This window comes from Pezoporus flaviventris, unplaced genomic scaffold (assembly GCF_033815535.1).
Source record: "Pezoporus flaviventris isolate CSIRO_AGI_PZ_B2104156 unplaced genomic scaffold, CSIRO_AGI_Pfla_v1 ptg000001l, whole genome shotgun sequence".
Classification (NCBI taxonomy): domain Eukaryota; kingdom Metazoa; phylum Chordata; class Aves; order Psittaciformes; family Psittacidae; genus Pezoporus; species Pezoporus flaviventris.
Genome location: NW_026892549.1, coordinates 58,375,474 through 58,394,187, shown reverse-complemented (window position 1 = coordinate 58,394,187; position 18,714 = coordinate 58,375,474).

Below are 18,714 nucleotides of genomic sequence, written 5' to 3'. Positions count from 1 at the left end.
AAGCCTGTTGCAATGTAGTCATCACTTCTACAGTAGAGCTCTTTTCATGTCCATGGACCAGATGGTGTTTGGGTAGAGAAAGGAATCCAGGGACCACACTGGTCCTGGAGGGTTCAATTCCTGGCACATTGATGGTTTTCTGGTGTCACTAAAACCCCCAAACTGGTCTTTAAGTGGAATCCAGTTGCTGTGGATAGACATAGACGTGGGTTGTTGTGGTGGTAGAGGACTTCTGCTGACCAACTTACAACAGAGCCGTGGGGTTCCCAGCAAGGGGGAGGGCAGACATGTCAGCCAAATTGTCTTCAAGACATGCCAGCATCATTGCTTGAGGGATGTGGAGATGGTTCCACACCATATAACTCTTCAACAAGAAAAGCCACAGCCAACACAGTCAAAACACTGGGGAAGTGATGTAAGTTTTGAACACTCAAACAAGGCAACCCTCTGATTCCCTAGGTTACATTCCAGCCTGAACTGCCCAGCTCATGGGCATGCAAACCATGCTCCATTACTCAGTTTAGGTGTGCCCTGTTGTCTCCAAGCTGGGAAATTCAGCCTGATCAACAGGCCAGTGTTACCCAATGGCATCTGCTTCATTTTCACCAAAGGAAGCTCAAAGTAGCTCAGTTCCCATCTATGCTGAGATAAGAAATGCAGAGCAGAAGAAATTCATAACAGTAGTCCAAAGGCAGTTTCCCATCATTAAAACTGTCAAGAGGAGATGCCTAGGAATGGAACTTAATAAACAGAAAGGATGAAGGCAGCTATTTTCTGGCAAACCTTGCAGTTCTTAACTTGGAGCTGTTTTTGGAGCCAAAGACTGGGATGTTGTGGACGTGCCTCTAATATACATCAACTGACTGCAGTACCACCTGCTGAAGCAGAAATGAGTCTCCTGCCAGCCTCATGCCTATGGAAGAGGGGACATGGAATTCCCAATCTCAGCAATTGTGACCAGATTACAGCCTTCTTGCACCTCTCAGGTGAACTCCTGGCTTTTTATGGTATAACAATGATTGCTTGCACATGCCCAAGTATCTGCTGTTGGGAGCCAACAGAGCTGCAGAGCATTCCAGAAACAGCTTTCAAGGTCCTGCCTTAGTGAATGGAATGAGGAGTTTCCCTTTTTGATCTCTAACCTGTACTCTGCCATTTGAAATCTATCATTGCCCATTTCCACAACAGAACAAGACATCAATGTGCAGTTTAATGTAAAACAGTGAAATCGGAGCTTTCATTTTCAGGAAAAAGCAGAAATTTCAGCTGTAATAAAGACTATTTCTGTTTTAAATGCTGTACAAAACATGATGGATGAGCAGAAACAGCAATAACATAGAGCATTTGGAATGTTCTTCTCTTCCATAAATCTATTCGGCATCCATCAGCTGAGCACAGTGTCTCTTGGAAGCAGATTGGAGAGGCCTGGGAGTTCTTCCCAGGGAGGGGATGGGGATGGAGCCCCAGCTCCACACAAGGCACTAGATCCAGAGCACTTAAAGCCAAGGAATATGCAGACCTAAGAGCAGGAAGGGCTCATCTTCAGGTGGTTTCCTATAACAACTCTATAACCAGTATTTCCCTTCTATCCCCATTTTCTCGTGACCCTGGTAAGTTCAGTGCTCCACTAAAAATAACCGCTGTCATTTATTGCTGGGAAAGAATCCCAGTCTTCACAGAAACAGGGTTTCCAATCTTCTCCAAGGCAGATGCTGGAATACCCCAAAAGCTTAGAGACTGGCAGGCAAAATGAATGAGACTTTCCCACTTCTTGCTAAAGAATAGAGCGTAATCTCCTGTGAGTCTGTAGCAGTTGCAGATCCAAAGGTTCTTCTGCTCTCCAAATAAACTGTGCTTTCTGGAGGCCTGGCGTTGGCTTTGCTGTGGTGTGAACTTCAGAAATAGGAATTGATGAGGTCTTTTGCAGATATAGAAACATAGAATCACAGAATGGTTTGGGTTGGAAAGAACCTTAAGATCATCCAGTTCCAACCCCCCTGCCATGGGCAGGGACACCTCACACTAAACCATGTCGCCCAAGGCTCTGTCCAACCTGGCCTTGAATACTGCCAGGGATGGAGCATATACAACCTCCATGGGCAACCCATTCCAGTGCCTCACCACCCTTACAGTAAAGAACTTCTTCCTTATATCCAATCTATCCCAAAAGAAGTGGGCAAAGATCCTAGCCCTGCTCTGTGTGCTCTGGTATGGAACAGGGTTTTCCAGTCACCTCCTGGGGACCAAGCAGCCCACCTCTTTACTAGCTCTGCGTGCATTTAATGTATCTGCACTCAGCCCTTAGGTTTATCTGGGCAGCTTTACAAGCAGGGATGGGGTTTTAAGAGCACACTGCAATTGACAGTGTACATTACACCAGTAGCACTTCTGCCAATTGCTCTGCCTGTTCACAGTGACAAGAAGAAAGTAACAGAGATCCATAAGTTGGGAGAAAATGAAGCACAAAGTTACCTAATCAATTTCTTTGTAAGAGAGGGAAAAAGGGAGGCTTCTTCTTTAAAACACACAATTACCCTGCTTGTGTTTAAGCAGTGGGACAGAGCTGTGGCTGCTTCCAAAGCAGCTTCTCAAGAGCTCCGTAGCCTGCAGACATCATTAGGAGACGGCAATAATCACTGTTTCTGCTCAGGGAAGGAGCTGAAGCTGTCCATGCCTTGCAGCCACCTCATGCTATTCCTCATGGGGACTCTGTGCAGCAAACTCTCAGTCACACCTATGAGATAGATTCAGACATAGGCAGCCCTTTTACATCCATCCAGGTCTCCCCTTCCTTCTCAACTTTGTGTGGTTTTAGAGGGAAAGAAGGAAGCTAACCCAATTCCAGTTGTGGAGCATGGACACAGGATGGCAGCTTGGGATCTGCCCTCGGTTTCACTGGAAAATTTCAGGAAAGGAGGAAAATTTCCACAATTTCCCAGCTACTGAGAAGGGCTGGTGAGGGGAAAGCATGAGATGAGACAGGCTGGGGGGTTGGAGGTCTTAAAAAGTGTTTCCTTGGATTTCTGAGGCAAGTAAGGCCGGAATCCGACTGCATTTTGGGAATAGTCATAGAATCCCATACTGGTTTGTGTTGGAAGAGACCTTGAAGCTCATTCAGCTCCAGGCCAGGGCTCCTTGCACTAGACAAGGGTGCTCCAATCCCCATCCAACCTGGCCTTGAACACTGCCAGGGACGGAGCATCTGCCCTCAGCCTTCTGCTAGACATTACGTGGAGAAAGAGCCCAGAAGGAATCAGAAGCAGAAAGGATCAGTCCAATGGCATGAGAGGAGCATGGGGCAAAACCAAGGACAAAGCTGAGCCTTTCGGGATCTCAGCCCAGATATTTAACTGCAAACCCATCCTTCCACTCCTCAGCCCAGCTTTTCGACCTGTCAAGCGTGGTCACTGCATTTGGGCCAAAACTCTCCTTTCTGTAGCATGAATTACTTCTTTCTTCCTTTCTCTAGATGCTCAAAAACATAACAGCAGCAATCCTTGAGCAGACACCATGGAGAGGTTAATAGGGAGAATCTATTTTTAGATCTCAAGGTATTGGATCACCCTTTGTTATGGCAACGAAACTTGTTATTCCTTATTTCCTCTGGTCTTTTTTACGCATCGCAGTCATTGAGGCTTCAATCCAGCTCACAGTAAACAGTCAAAAACCTCAGCATTTCAGACTTTACTTGTTGTGTGACTGGTAAGAACATTAGAAAAGGGAGGAAAAGAAGCCTGTCACAAACCGAGTTGCAGAGGAAGGAGGGAAACTCTAACCTGGGGAGAAACCTTTTGCCTCTAGGAAATGGTACCTGAGACTTTGAGATGGGGAAGCTACAGCAGATGCCATCTCGAGGTCCCTTCCAGCCTGCACAGTCTTGTGGATCTACACCACCAAAACCCCATAGCAAACCCAGCCCAGAATGCGGACAGACTGGGGGCTCCAAAACGATGAAATGCTGCTTGCTTTCGGTCCAGAGCAGTAAATCTTTCCTCACAGAGGTTACTCTGCACTTGGACGAAGTTTACAGAAAGATCTGCCAAGGTTCAGCAATGAGGTTCAGAGCAAATGCTGAAACCAGGTGTGCTGCGCCTTTTGGGGGTTTATTGCCAAGTCCATGTTCACCTACAGGACACGTTCCCTGCTGTGGGAGAGCAGTGCCTGCTCTGAGATGGGTCATCAGGCAGACCTGGAGCACTCAGCAAATCCAGTGAGGCGCTGGCACAGGGTGCCCAGAGAAGCTGTGGCTGCCCCATCCCTGGCAGTGTTCAAGACCAGGTTGGACACAGGGGCTTGGAGCAACCTGCTCCAGCGGAAGGTGTCCCTGCCCGTGGCAGGGGTTGGAACTGGATGGGCTTTGAGGTCCCTTGCAGCCCAAACCATTCTGGGACTCCATGATTCTATGATTCAGGGGAGCTTCCTGTCTCCAGTTATCTCTTTGACACATGCTGGCAATACAAAAGCTTTGTAAAACACACACCAAAAGCATGTCATAGATCCTTGGGTAGAGAAACCCTGCTTTCCAATGTGTGATTGTATTGCACCTTGCAGAAGATGCATAAGTGATCAGGGATCCTGGACAAAGCAGGGTGACATTCCCCAGTCTGCCCTATTCACTGTCAGTAAAGCTTCACGACTCCCTCTTCTGTTATTTTCTTTTGTTAGAACATAGCATATTTTGCTTTAGCAAATACCACTTGTAGCTGGGCTGCAGAACCCAAGGAGAGCAGCACTTTTCACAATAGGCTGGGTTTCAGCATTTTTAGGACATTTCCTGTTCAAAATACACCAGTTCTCTTTCAGAGATGTGAACAGAAGGAAGTCAACCTGGTCAAGTTGATCTGTGCTTTAAATTCCATGGAGGAAACCAGACCCATTTTAAAGAAAGCAACTAAAGAAATTTGGGGGGAGCTGGCCAACAAGAAGCAAGACTGAGCTGTTCCAAGCAGTGATCACTGAGCTCTTCAGCACCAAAACATCAGCAGCTGTGGGCTCATTCCAGATTTTCTTTGTCTTCCCTGTCTCAGCCACGTTGTCAAGCCCAGGCATTAACTGGAGAGAAAGAGGACTCTGAAGTTCTGTTTGATGTTTCAGAGTTCGTTCCATGTTCTGAAACAAAGCAAAAAGTTGGAATTCCAAATAATGCTCTGGGAATATTGTCCAGGAAAACAAATTATAACATAACAACATAACATAACATAACATAACATAAATAACATTATATATTATCATATATAATATTATCTAAATATATACTAGTATATAACATAACATATATAATATTATATAGAAATGTCAGCACTGGAGTGATGTGTAAGTAGATTCAAATGCTGAAGATCAGAACAGGAGCTGAAATGACTGCAAAATGCTGATTTTCAATCCATTACATTATTAAACTGGATTTAGAATCATAGAATAGTCAGGGTTGGAAAGAACGTTAAGATCATCCAGTTCCAACCCCCCTGCATGCTTTGTCTTATGAAGAGAGCACAAGACCTCTACCTTGCTGGTGGCTGGCAGCCGAGAGAGGCACAAGAGAACTATCTCAATACAGTTTCTCTCTTTATTATACTCCTTCATAAAGCCCCATTACTAACTTGAGAGTATGGGGCTAGCAGGCCATTTTATATCATAGAGTTGCTGGGTGCTCTTCTTTGGACCATGCAACCAGGCCCCTAGGTTTACACTATTCCCATGGACTCAGCCAGCACAAAAGATGCTCTTTGCCCCCTGGACTTTGAGGTCCTCCTAAAAGCTCAGCCATAATAAATAAAGAGAGCTGCACTTTCCCTGAGGGAAGCTGAAGCGTATTCGGAATTGATTTGAAACCAATCCCATCAAAAGAAGGAAATATTCCCCAATCAGGTCAAACTGACCAAAATGAAGTGTTTCATTTCAGGTTCTCCTCCCCCCACCCTTCAAAATAGAAAATAACCCAATAATGATAATAAAAAAGAACAACCCGGCAGGTTTTCAGCACAATCACATTTCTTCCCCATGGGAAACAGCAAATCTGTGGAAGTGGCAAGTTTCCTTGGAACAATCTTTCTTATCAGCACTTCACTATGCACAACCTCTGAAAAGCCCATTGCTCTGACCTGGGAATTAGGTAATGATGGCTTAGGTGCCTCTTGCATCTGTCCCTAACTCAACCTTCCCGCTCAGAGGGTGCTGCCTGAGATGCACTGCAGACGACAATATGATGTCCACCTTTGGGCATCATGAACCTGAGACCATGCCATACCTAAAATAGGATTCCACTAAACACTGCCCCCCATCCCATCTCTTGTATTTGTATTTCTGTACATGTATACATACAAGGGTGCATGTGAGCATGTAAAATCATTTTGGGGGAGTGCTGCTGCCTAGCAGGTGAAGCAGAACTTGCACAGCATCAAGGCTTTTCCTCTGCTACATGGGTCCATGTCTGAGTGCTGAAAAGCAGCCACCTGCACTGAGCTGGATATGACAGCAACACATGAGGGTCCCGCAAAAGGTAGGAGGGAAACCCAAGGTGTTTTTTTCTTTCCTGACTGCACAGCTCTGCTTGCAGCACCACCTTAATATCTTTCCCATACCTGCTCATAGTTATTAGCTCTATGTTTATTGCAGCAAGCTGAAATATTGAGGAACGATGAATTAGATTTTCAGAGGATTTTTGCGATGTGAATTGCTAAATGCTTTCCCCAACAACGCCAAAGGATGCTCTAGGGAAACACCACAGTGAGAGAGGGCATCCATCAGCACTCAGCCACCAAAGCACCTTTGCTCCTCCAAAAACCTGGCTTTCAGCAAGCCGCTTGCAAGGACTTCCCATGTTATACCAGCTAGCCAAGGAGCAGTGCAATTAGATGTCAAACACGTTTGGAGAGCGAAGTGTGTAAACGGGATGTAATGCAGTACTATGTGTTTATTTCTGAACCTGAATCCAAGCAAATCCATCTATGGCCACTTTGCAAGATGAATAAAACCTACCAGCTTAAGATGTCTTGCAGTATTTCTTTTCTCTCCTCCTTCACTTAAGGAACTGGGATGCAATGTTTTTAATAAAACGCTCTTTTTTATATACATATATATATCAAAGTGCAAATAAATCTTTACTATAATCAGAAGAATGCAGAGAATTGTAAAAGTTTAGACGGGGTCACTTCTGACTGGCCCCTACTCCATAAAGTACAGTTTGATGTCCTGTAGTTTATAGCTGTACAAAGCCCAGGTCTTCTGCATTCAGATTGGCTGTTAATGTTGTAATGATGTTTAACTGCTGACAAATGAATTACAGGTGGGGAGCGCATTGCCCCTTTAAGACAAGGACTGTTTAAGTAAAAAAACCTGTCAGTTTTATTTGGTTGCTTTTTTCCCTGTTTCTTTTTAATTCCCCCAAGCAAACAGATTAAGGAGCATCATAGCCTGTCAAGTAATGTATGTTTGTAAAAACACCACATCTCTTTGATGCATCTGTCATGCGCTGGAGAGGAGAGAGGGGTTTTCTTTCACTTGCAGAGTAGCTTCTTTTTATTTTTTGCCACTAATTATGGAATTTCTCATTAAAATAACAAGAAGCACGTCTGGCTGGGATTCCAGCACATGGTTTCACTTTTGGAAACCAATAGGAACCGTATGTTTGCTTCCCTCTTCCATGTCCCATGCAGCAATAACAGTGCAGAGGCAGGCAGAAGCATCCGTGCCCTGCTCCACCAGCCCCGCAGCCAGGACAGGGAGAAGACACTCTCCCAAAGGCAGACTCAGTTCACACTGGGTGATGCCAGTTCACCAATCGTGTTTTAGCTTTTACAATTCATGCCATCCCCCAGGGTTTGGGCCTGATTTTCACTCATTTCCCCTCTTAGGCTTTTCTCCTCTGTTCTTTCTCTCCCTCCTTGCTCCATTGCATTTTTTCTCATGGCAAAACTAACTCCTGCAGACCTGCGGTGGTTATTTATAAACCCTCCTGAATGCCAAAGCGCCATGAACAATCATTTCCCTCCAGTTTACAGGAACATTCAAAGTGCTCTGAAACATATTTTCGACATAACTCATCGCTTTGAAGATGCTTCCAAGCTTTTGTTCGTGTTTATTGACAGGAAGTTGTTTTTCATGGCTCAAATCAGGAGGGGGATGATGGAGGAGGGTTGTTGCCAGGCGCTTGAAGCTGTACCCTGCAAAACCCAACCTTGCATTCCTGGTGTGTGTGTCTGCTTCTCTCCAGCCACCCGCCTCCCAACTCCACTCTTCAAGGGGGAAAAAGCCATCATCAGAGCTTAAAAAAAGAATTAGAGCAAGGATGCATGTGGGCAGGTGAGAGGGGGACAGAAAACTCTGTTATCCATCATGGCTATGGAAGAAGAGGATCGTTTTGGGGTATCTGGCTCTGGAGAGCAAGGATGAGGCACAAGTCCCCCATTTCATCTCCTGGAGGGAGGCTGTGTTGGGGAATGGGACAGCACAGTGAGAGCATCCCCTTTCACAACTCAGAGGCTATGGGGAAATCATGACTCATGGAAAGGGGGGAGCGGGAAAGGAGGGAGCTGGCTGAATCACCCTGATGTGGTGGGGCAAGGAGCTCTATCCCTAGGGGCTCAGAGAGGGGCTTCTTGGCTATTCCTCATGAAGATGGGAAGAGGTCTGCAGGGCAGCCTGTTAAGGATGGGGCTTCCTGGTGAGGCCAAATGTGGGGAAGGAACTGGGCAGATGGTAACAGGAGAAGAGCAACACAGATGCCTACCTGCTCACTGCTGCATGCCACAAGAGGAAGTCAAGTGTTCCTGGTTCCCACATCAAGTCCCAGGCAATGTCTTCAGGGCATATCCTCTCTGCTGGCTTCAACCATCCTGAGCTTCAGTGAAGAGCAGCATTCTTTCTTGAAGGGCATGGTGACACTCATCTCCCGCTCCACGGGCTGGTCCTGGTGAAGGAAGCCAACAGAGGAGCAGAACAAGTGCACAGGGAAGATGCAACAGAGCTCAAAATGAGGATCTCAGCCAGCCAAAAACGACTGCCATCCCAGGAAACCACCATACAAACTGCAACAGAACCATTGGTGTTGACCTCATGGACATATTCTGAACAGCTCAGCAGCCCTGGCACAAATCACTGCCGCTCTGTTTAACAGGGAAAGAGAGAGATTTTAAATAAAGTTCTATCAACCTTTTTATATTGACAATGGGACTGGTTATTATATACTGTGTGCCTGAGGTTCTTCCACTGGAAGGAGCATAATGCAACACTGGGGGCAATTCTTGATTCCACTTACTCCCAATAATTATTACTTCTTGGCTTGTTGCTACACTATATAGTGTAATGTTATTGCCTGGAATGGTATGTTAACTTAGCTTTTACTGATACCATGTGTTCCCCTTCTTTTAGCCCAGTCAAAAACTGTTTTTCTAAGGATGGTCAAGGGAATATGATTCTAATATAACTGTAGATGATATAAAAAGTTTTATAGACAGTAATCCACATTTGAACTGGGAGCCCAGAATCCAGTCACAATGGCCTTAATCAGACATTTGAATTACACGTTTTGAAGGCTCAGATTGGCCAGTGAAGTAGAAAAGGCACTCACTTGCTTATGGGCAATAGCCAGCTTGAAAGTCAAGATACTAGACCTGCACTTAGAGAGAAAGAGAACAAAAACCTCTGAAAACTGGGCTTACAATATGCAATTTCAGGCATCATTTGGCTCCAGAAGCATGATTTAAAGCAGCCTGAAAAACACACAGGGGCACATTGCTTACTGTATTTTTCCCCATGAGTGGACCCATAAAACTGTGCTTGTTAATGTGACAGTGAGTGTCATTGCTGGCAGAACAGAAGCTGCAAAAGGACATGCAGACCAAGGTGTGCTGACATGTACAAAAGAGCTGTCTGGTCTCTGCTTGCAGAAATAGGCTTTTCTTTGATGGTACGCGGAGATGTGCAAGATAAGGAGAGGGCAATGACTCCCTGCTTGCTCAGTCAGACAAGAGAGGTCAAACTAGCTCTGTACAGCCCTGTGATGCTCCCAGACAACTGCATGGTGCAAGCATAGCCCCATGAACACTCTGGAGGAGAAGATGCAGGGACAGCACTCAGAGCGATGGCTGGGGTGGGAGAGCAGAGTGGAGCTGAGCTGCTGAAGCTTTCCCAGGGAACAGATCAAAAGGATTCGCCCCACTGCTTTCCCTGCTTCCCATTTGCATTGCCGTTTCTCTCTCAGCTCTGCATCTGGAGTCTACAGTTAATCCACCTTCAGAAGCTGCTGGTTCAGCTCCTGTGAGCGACTGCAGCAGACAGGGACTCTGCACATCTATCTATCTGCTGTATTCCGGATCCCTGTGTTTACTAACTGTGTGCTTTCCTATTCAGTCATCAAGGTGTTTCTTGCTGTATTTTATAGCAGAACAAGTCCAGTGTGCAAAAGGAGGGGGCTTTGAAGGCAGATAGCAACAACAGGCAGCGTTTTCCACCAAACTTTTACGAGCACTTCCATAATGGCATTTCCAACAGTTGGGCCACGACTGCAGTGACAGTTGACGCCTCATACATCATAATCTGCTTTCTATTTCAAAACCATTGATGATGGTTTATTTATTGCAGACAATTACCTTGGCATGGGACAAATGTGCCTGGAAATTCCAACACTTTGGTCTCGGCAGTGGGCAGGCTTGTACTGTCTGACACCGTGTTCATCATTGCACTCATCACGGGCTGCGCTCCCCTCATTGTGCCGGTCACTGCATTGCCCTCCAATGCTACATATCCACAACTGCATAATTACAGGAGCTTCAGGGCTTGCCTTGGGGCTTATGGTGTGTCTTTTTGGGGGGTGAAAGAGCAAAGCTTTGTTTCTAACTGAAGAGACATTTGATTGTACTGCAAGCTGGTGGCATGCTCACCCTAGTCGGTGACTGCTTATGCAGATGGAGGTTTGTTTTTCCTTCTCTGGACATTCCCTTTATTTCACTTTCAAAAATCTCATCAAAGCTGATTCCTGGGGCATCCTGTGCTTGTCTGTGATTTTTCATCAATTGCTTGTGCATTAAGCACAAAGGAACTAGAGCAGTCACTAGCTTGTGCTTAACAGGGTTGAGGAGACAGCATGGAGTGGGGCTGGGGTGCCAGCTGGGGTAAGCCAAGGTGATGGCTGGAAGGAGAAGACCTCTTTAGCAAGGGCAGGGTGAATGAGGAATGTGGTGGGGCAGGAGGTACGCAGTGGGTCATGAGGTGGGAGGTGAGGTAGATGGGCTTATGGTCAGCTGCTTGCTCAAGCATCCTTGGGACAAAGAGAAGTGGGTGATATCAAACCTACTGGCAATGAAAATACCTCTACCCACTGACTTACCTGGTGCTCCTCACTTTAGAAAGGAAAGGCAAAGCTTTCTAGCTGGGAAGCTAAGGAGTAAGCAAGCTGTGGTGAACAGACCTTGGATGGAACATTAGCTTCGGTGAAGTCATTTGTTCGTGAGCTTCAGCCAAGCCACCAACTCTGCAAAGCCCATCTGGGCTCAAAGCAGGACAAGCACCTGCTCTGAAAGTCTTCCAAAGCCAGAACTGCTCGATACTGAGTGCAACTGTCCAAATTCGACCTAACCATCCTCCTCTTCCTACTCATACTTGAATAATAGTCTCTCTGTTAAAAACACAGGGAAGTACACATCTGGACTCAAATCCAAATGAGGAAGGTTGCTTTTATGCAGCCTTGTCTGGCCTTTTGAATGTGCCCCTTCCCTCATCTCCTCTGAAGCTTTATCTGTCAAGCTGAGTAGACCCACACCTTTGAAAGTCTGGCCAAACCCCATGTCTTGCAGTCTGGCCAGATCAACCCGTTTCTGCACTGTGTAGCCTTAAAAAGAAATCGTCATGGAAAGAGGTTTCCCTGTACCTTTTGCAGAGACAAAGCTCCTCGCTTCACTGCAGCTCCATCACATCACACCACTGGAAATGAAATCCATCAGCATCTGGACATGACATATCCGGGTTTAGGATCCCTTACCAGCATGAGCTAAAAATGAACCACTTGGACCACAGACAGAGGCAAGCTCTGCTGCACCCTTGCTCAGCTCTTTTTCACTTGCCATCTTGTGATGGGTGAAGAGCACTGCTGCTACTTATAAAATCCCTGCTGAGATTTAATGTCAAAGGATCTCATCTTGGGCCATTGGGAGCCTCATTTAACTCCTTTGAGATGTGATTTGCTTCACAATGCTTCCCAGCATCAGTGCTTGGTTGAGGTTTCAGACTGTTGTTCTTTGCACTGTCCACTCTTCATCTCTGTAACTCTCTTTTTCCCACCAGCAAAATAGAGGTAATGCTTCAAAAGCCCTTTGCAATTGACAGAGCTTTCTGAAAGACAAGCATTATAGGAATGGCTCAAAAGCTGTTGGTCCATAGCTTTATAAACATCACAGGAGATTTCACCTAGCAAAGTGTGAAGAATAGTCTATCTGCAAGGTTAACAGCTCCTGGTTTCCCTCTCTCTTGTGGTATACAACATAAAAAGCTCAATTTCAATGGGATCAGTTTGCAAATGAATCACTGTTTCTTAATGAGGAGAAAGGAGAATTAATCTGTAAGCATGTCCACAGCCAGTCTCTGCAGGGAGAGCTTAATAGTGACTGCTGCGAGCCAGGATGCCTGCTGCACACACCGGCCACAGGAATTAGTATGAGAACAAAATGACGCCGTGCTGCAGAGCTGTGTGTTTAAAGCACAAATCAGACCTTTCTGCTGTGGCTGTTGTTAGGTACAGTTACAGGGTAGGGCATCTGGGGTGGGGGGGGGAGCATCCTCCTGTCGACCTGGTAAATACATCATCTAAATACAATCTGCTCCAGCAAACAGGCGAGCCCAGGGAAATGAAGGAAACCACATTAAAAACATGATGAAAGTTGCCTCAAGGCTCCTTATGTCACACTTGGGCTTTAGGCAGTTGGGGGTTTTTAGTTCTTTGCCTTTTTCTTCCTTTAACAAGCTAAACTCAAGCATTCTTTACTTTGGTGTTAAAGGCTGAGAAGACCCCTCAGCTTCTTCCCCCAGACGCATACACATTGCTCATGTACACATATGCTTTTGTGAAATGGATGCCCACTGCCTCCTGCCCAAGCTGTAAGTCAAGGGTACATTAAAAGCTCATAGGGGAGAAGCCTTTGGGCTCCTGGCTCCCACTGTCATGGTCAGCTAAACAGAATTCCTGTTGGCACCAAGATCCCTTGACATCCCCCATGACTCCTCAGAAGGGTTCGAGCAACACAGAGAAGGAAAGGACAACACCAGGTGAGGACCCTGTGCACCAACCATATGGGTATGACCCACAGCTCATACTGCTGGAGAGGGCAAAGAAAGAGGCCACCCCCCCCCCCCCTCCCCCCCAGACTGTGTTATTTCTTCCCTGTTGTTAACTCCCTTCAGCAATAACAGGACTAAATAAAACTCACACATGGTTTATTTTTGGATTACAACCCCCCCCCCCCCCCAAGCTCTGTTCCCCTTCCAAATTGATTTATGGTGCTATTGTTCTGTACTCTGACCTAACGCACCAAATGCTTTAAGCTTTGCTTCCTCCCTGCTCCTTCCATCGTGCAGGTGTAACTGCTGTAAAAGTGAGGGAGAAGAGGGAGAGGGAGGAAGGAAACAGAGGAGAAAACAAGGGGAAGAAGTGGAGACTGCAGATGCACACATCTGCTTTCTGACTAATCCTATGGCACACCCATATGGGTGCCTTTTTGTTGCAAACATTCCTTATAAGTTAGAAACATTTCTTTACCAACCCCCTTTCCTCCAAACTTCAGATGTCCCAGAGGAATGTTTAAACTATTATGCAATCCCAGAGGAGTTTGCTGCTTCCCTTTTTAATTCGTTCCATACTGGTTGCTGGTTTTTAAAGCAGTGCCCAGCTTACTCTTTCCTAAAGGCAACCCAGGGCTCCTTGTTCTGGCTCTGGCAGTGAATTCACTATAGCTTTGTTCCCAAATCCCTATGGGTTTATAGCGTGGTTATAATCATCTACTTCATGTTGAAATTTGCAATTACCTGCTCTAATTTTATTTTTCTTTTTTGAGCTTTCATTTAAATAGAAATGATAAAAATGACGATTTAAGCCACTCCAAAAAGATATTCTTGGCTATTTTCACTTGGCCAGCATTCACAGGTGAGCTGTGGTCCTCTAAGGCCAAGAAAATGCCTGGTATTATCTAGCCCTAAGCACAGACTGATGTCTTTGCAGACAGAAATCAATGTGTAGTAAATAGGACAAGGCTGGAACCAGGTTTTGATGTTCGTGTTGCGGTGAGAGTGAGCTATTGGGGTTGCAAAAGCCCTATATGGGACTTTTCTTTTCAGTCTCATGAGCCTTCTTTGCCCTCCAAGCACTACTCCAAGGTGGGGAAGCAATGGGAGATGGCAAGAGATTGGCCCAAGGTTGTCTAGAAAGTGCATAGTGGGGAAAAGCACTTAAATTCCCAAAATCAGGACTGCAGCTGCTCCCTTCCTGATATGTTTTTTCCCCCAGCATAAGCATAGCACAGAGTGACTCTGCCTGGCTCTGGTCCCCCTGTAATACCTTTGTCTGAAGGGAAACCGTCTCATTGGCCTTATAAGTGTCCCTTAGAAATAGTTGACACCAAACTAAGGGCAGAAAAGCCTCAGTGCCAGAGCAGCCACGAGATGACTGCACCAGGAAATGAAATGTATAGAGCACAAAAGTGTTTAGGAAGTCTTTTAATATGGCACAAAGGAAGAAGAAAGACATCCAAAGAGTTAGGAAAGGCAACACCATTCCTTGTTAATGAAGAGAGAAGGTAAGCAAATACTGGCCACACACGGCATTAGTAGCACCAGTTAACACTCTTAAGTCCAGTGATGCTCCTTGGTGCAAGAGATTTGTTGTCCATTGAGAAATTAATTAATTTACCTTTAATTCATGAACTCCAGAAAGACTTGAAAAGGGAGGGAGCTGAGTCCTGGAACCTGATTATCCCCTCTGTGGTGAGGAGCAGTTACTGCTTCTCCACTGCCCAAATCATGACTAAGGGGCCATTAACTCCTATTTCTGCCCTGAAGGCTCAGGGAGGAAGAGCTCATCACATCTCATTGCTCATCTTGATCCCAGGCTTCGATTTAAACACACTTTGATCAAATCAGCTTCATTAGTTTAGCTTGGGGGGTATGTGTTGGTGTTTTTGTTTTGGGTTTTTTCCCTTTTTTTCCCTAATTCCATTAAAATCACATGGCTCCTCCCATGTGCTGCTTTGACAGATGCTGCTCACTGGTACCCTAAATCAAAGGTAAATCTTACAGGTGGGCAATCCCCGGGAAATGAACATGCACTGACTCTGCTGTGAACTGAAAGTGCTTAAACTGCATGCCTTTATGGGGAAAATTAATTGTATGGATAATTCCCCCTTCTATTTCTATGTGTGGTATCCATGCTGTTTCAATTTCTGCGTGACAAAATGTATTATTGATAGGAACCAGACCTGTGGCTGCTTTAGTACTTAGATATCTAAATACTTGCCTGCAAGTACCATCTATCACTAAAGCGAAAAACCATGTCACTCGCAATGTCCTTTGGGAAGGAGAAAACCACAATTCTTTCAAGGTTTGCCAGTTACTTTACAAGTTAAGCCTGTCAGTTTAGCACTAAATCTTAGACTTAAAATGGTAAAATGAGGAACAAAAAAAAAAAAAGAAAAAGAAATAAAATAAGAAAGGTCCTTGCTTCAAAACTGGAAAACTGAGTTTGTCTGAGATATTTGATGCTTGCATTTGGGACTCGTGATGATTGATTCATGCATTTGGGAACTGTGTGTGCTGACAGACCTGAGCGTCCTGCCTTCGCTTTGGGAGCATGGATTAGCTCTACCCTAAACAGGTTGAAAAGAAGAGATAGGTGAGCAAACAAGGGCACTCTCCAGCTTGCCATCACCTCTCAACTGTGAGCAACGGGCTTTGCAAGCAGCCAGCCTTCATCTCCATCAGGGAGGTGAGGGTTTCCCTACCCTCTATGCAGCCACATGCAGAGACGCAGAGATCACAGAATCAGCCAGGTTGGAAAAGCCCTTTAAACTCATCCAGTCCAACCACTCCCCAGCCCTGCCAAGGCCACCACTAACCCATGGCACTGAGGCCTCGTCTCCACTGTGTGTGAGCACTTGCAGGGACGGTGACTCCAGCCCTGCCCTGGGCAGCCTGTTCCAATGCCTGAGCACCCTCTGGGGAAGGAATTGTTCCTCAGCCCCATCTAAACCTGCCCTGGTGCAGCTTGAGGCCGTTTCCTCTTGTCCCATCCCTTGTTCCTTGGGAGCAGAGCCCAGCCCCTCCTGGCTCCATCCTCCTGTCAGGCAGTTGTAGGGAGCGATAAGGTCCCCCCTGAGCCTTCTCTTCTCCAGACTGAACCCCCAGGTCCCTCAGCCATTCCCTATCACACTTGTGCTCCAGGCCCTGCACCAGCTCCACTGCCCTTCTCTGGCCCCGCTCCAGCACCTCAGTGTCTCTCTTGTAGTGAGGGGCCCAGAGCTGAACACAGGATTGGAGGTGCAGCCTCACCAGTGCTGACAGATGGCTGGAACTACTTGCAGTCACCCAAGCCATCAAGTTAAGACCAAACCTCTTCTTGACCAATGCTGAAGAAGGGCTGGACAAAAGCGTTTCAGGGTATAAAAGCTGGGTTAATGGGGATCAAGAGAGTTGTCATCTGGCTGCTGAAGAGATCCAGAGCATCTCTCTCACAGCACCCAGGAATTTTAATGTTCTTGGGTGTGCATGAGTCACAGAGCAATTTGCTGTTCATGCAGCTTGGCTGTGCTTTCATCTGCTTGTTTTGAAATCAGGAGGTTTGCAGCAGGATGAATTTAATGGGACTCTTTTTCCACCCTCCTGCTTGTCCCATCAGGACCCTGGGCAGTGAGAAACAGAAGGGGGAAGAATGAAGCACCAATGCCATCTGTGGTGCTGGCCTGCAAGCGGCAGGATGTGCCTATCTGCCCCTGGCAGCTCATCACTGCATCTGCCTTTTAACCTCACACTGGAGCGCTGGGGGTGGTACCAGGCACTTTGCAAACATCTGGAAAACAACCACGCTGTAAATTTGCTGGACACAAACTCATCACTTTGGCCCTTCCTGTGTGGTTATCCCACGGTAAGCTAGCTGCTGGCATTGCTCTCCCCGTGCCAGGCATGTTTAGGACCATAAATCACAGGACCACACTCACTTGGTTGGGACAGAGCATCACTGGTGCCACTGGTCACCATGTGAAGAAGCATGCTCAGCATTACCTTTGTCCTTTTCCTTTGCAAACACATTAGCATACATAACTTAAAAGATTATCTAGACCTTAAAAGATGCAGTTAGAAGTTCCATCAACAGACTACGTTGACAGAGTGGCTCAAGAACCTTCTCAGAACAAGCAATCTAGATCTCTCATCTTGGATATTTGCTGGAACAAGAAGAGGATCAAGCTGGGAAAAGGAAAAGGCTTTATTTACACTGTTGCCTATCAGGAGGGAGACCACAGAGTCTATGTTTGAAGGCAGAGAGTAAAAAAATGCCCATTCACAACGTGTAATGAAAACCATCTTCTTCTGCTCTCCCACCCTGCCCCTGAGACAGTGTTCACAGAGCTGTCACTTTTCAGTTTCCTTTGTTTGGGTTTACTGGAGAGCAGAAAACTCCATCATTTCATCAATAAAATAGCAGAACCCCACTAAGCCTGATGAAACAGGAATCAAAATGAGAGGAGTGGAAGAAAAGAAGGGATTGTTTCCCAGGGAAGGTCTAATACCGTTTTAGCTGCTGTTTCTAACAGAGAATAAGTCCCATTTATTTTATTACTCTGAGGGTTCTAATTGTCATCAGACCTTAATTGCATCTTGGCTTGCTTTGCAAAGCAAAACAAGCAGCAGCCTATGCTGGCCATTGGATGCAATCATCTGCTCTTTTGATATGCATGTGTTTGTCTATTTTTTCCTTTCATCTTTATATATAAACTGTAAAGTAGAAGCTGCTGTGATCCTACCGCACCTGACAGCTTTACAGCCCCTGTTTAAGGGCTGGGGCTCCTGCGACTGAGCCGACAGTGCTGCAGGGGGCTGTGGCTGAAGCTTTCTGAACCAGATACAGCCTTATGAGCTCTTGTTTTACTTCTCCTGCCACCCCTTTTGTCTTGGTGCCATGTTCAGCAGGTGTTTATCTTCCTTTCATAGCAGATCCTTTTGAAAAGACATCAAAAAGCTTCATTAGGCACAAGAAAAGGGACATTTGCTTAAGCTATATTCATTCCCTTATTACCATATATTATCTTCCATCACTAATGAACAGAAGTGGCCATAAGGGCTGTATTCTTAAAAGCTTAACTGCTTTCAATCAAGTTGCAGAATTGTAGCCAGATGAAACTCTTCTGCTTGGGCTTGAGCACAAGTTGATTTCAGGGGAGCAAAGCGAGTGGCAGCCCAGAGCACATGCAAGCAGCATCTTCCTTTTTGTGTCATTTAAACTCAACAAGGGCCTTCTCAACCAAGGTGTAAAGGACGAGTGCTGGGAGGCAGAGCAGACTGAACTCCCATCAGCCTTGGAAACAGGATGCTGCTGGTCCAAGGTAGCATCCAGCATTAGCTGCCCAGGAAGGTGCTTAAGGGCTGAAGCCTTTTTCCCCCAATAATCAGTGCAAGCATCAGTGACAAAAAATGGGAAATTTTGGGGAGATTTTCACAGAATCACAGAATCCCAGCCTGGTTTGG